We start from the raw sequence: 1,994 nt of genomic DNA, 5'->3' as shown, positions 1-1,994 counted from the left end.
TAATGTGCAAGAGGACAGTGATCCCGGAGGCTAAATTCGAATTAAGAGAAGATGAGTACTCGGAGATTCAAGAGCAAATTCAAAAGAGAGGCTGGGAGATCCTATTCAACCCTGAGATCAATGTTAGAATAATAATGATCCATAAATTCGATGTAAATCTGTGGATGATAGATAAGCAAAAGAAATATAGACAAGGATTTCATACTTTTCGCACCATGGTCTGAGGAAAGACTCTCTATTTTCATCTTGACAAGGTGAGAGAGATCTTTAAGTTACCTTCACAAAGAAATGATCCATAATCCTTTAATAGGAGGGTGTTAGCTAATCCCAAACTGGATCAGATTCTAGAAGACATATGTTTACTTGGAACTCAGTGGATTAATAAAACAAAAGGAAATCCAAACCAACTGAGAAGAATATATATCAAACCAGTTGCTACGGGTTGGTTGGATTTCATTGGGCATTCCATACTCCCCGCTAGCAACCGCTCTGAAGTTACCATTAGAAGGGATGTGATGATTCACTACATCATGATGGGGAACGAGGTGGAAGTCCACCAACTTATTCCCTTTGAGCTGTACAAGGTTGCAAACAGGATGTCAACTCAAGCTAGATTGGCCTATCAAAACCTTATCTTTCACTTGTGTAAAGAGGCAGGAGTCATGATCAACAGAGACTCCTTTATCCCAGTAGAAAGTCCAATCACCAAGCAAGTGATGGAAAGCTCCAAAATACTAGATGATCATCCCAAAAAGAAGACTCCTGAGCCTTTCCAAACACAAGAGATCCATCTAATTGAATATTAGACCCATCTGGAAGCATCCATTGCACAATTGCAAACCACCTTGGATCAATTAAGAGAGGAGAAAAAAGACCAGACTAGCATTCTTTACAAACTGGTCAAGGAACAAGAGAAGTAGGGGCGTAAGCTAGAAGAACTGAAGCGTCAGAAATTATCCCCTGAAGAGCTTAATGCCTCCCATGATTAAGGTGGTTGAGTTCCACCTCCCTACTCCTGTGCCTATTCTAATTCATGTTTCTTATGATTAGATTTACATGATCACTAGTAGCATTTAAGTCTTCATTTAAGTTTATGTCTTTTAATTTAAGAATTGCATGAGCATTATTAGGATCTAAGTTTCTATTTTCCTTTTTCCAATAAGATATAAAATCCCCTCTTATAATCTCATTGAACTTGAATAAAATTTGATTTTTTTAGAAGCATTAAAGATGCATGAATTTTGAGTTATATAATACGAATAGTTTAATTAGTCTGATGTGGTGGCACTGCTTTCACTATCTGAATGCATGAATGAACAGTGCATATTTGATGTTGGAGTTAAGAATATTGGCTCGTGAAAGAATGATAAAAAAGAGAAGTATTATTGGTAATCTAAAAATTTCAAAAATTGATTGTTAAAGCAAGAAAAAGTAGCAAAAAGACAGAAAAAGAGAAAGAAACGTGCAAAAAAAAAAGCAGAGAAAGAAAGAAAAAAAGCTAATAGATCTTTAAACCAAAAGTTAAGAGAAAGGATCCAAGGCTTTCAGTATCAATGGTTAGGAGGGCCTAAAAGAAATAAAATCTTGGTCTAATAGTTCAAATGAGCTCCCCCCTAACTAAATGCTTGTGGTGTGAAGGTGTCAAGTGAAAAGCTTGAGACTGAGCAGTTAAAGTTGTGATCCAAAGCAAAGGATTGTGCTGAAACACTCTGGACACCACTTTCTTGGGATTCTAGCAAAGATGAATCACAATCCAAAAGGGTTCACCCAGTTAACTGTCTGTGGCATTTATGTATCCGATGGTAATACTGGAAAACAAAGCGCTTAGGGTCACGACCAAGAATAAAAAAAGATGTGTTCAAGAATAAAAAAGAACTAAACTAGGAGAGTCAATAATATCATCTGGATTCTGAGTTCCTAAAGATGCCAATTATTCTGAGCTTCAAAGGAAAGTGAGATGCCAAAACTATTCAAAAGCAAAAAGCTACTAGTCC

The sequence above is a fragment of the Arachis duranensis genome, chromosome 1 (assembly GCF_000817695.3).
Source record: "Arachis duranensis cultivar V14167 chromosome 1, aradu.V14167.gnm2.J7QH, whole genome shotgun sequence".
NCBI classification, from domain to species: Eukaryota; Viridiplantae; Streptophyta; class Magnoliopsida; order Fabales; family Fabaceae; genus Arachis; species Arachis duranensis.
This window is presented reverse-complemented; position numbering follows the sequence as displayed.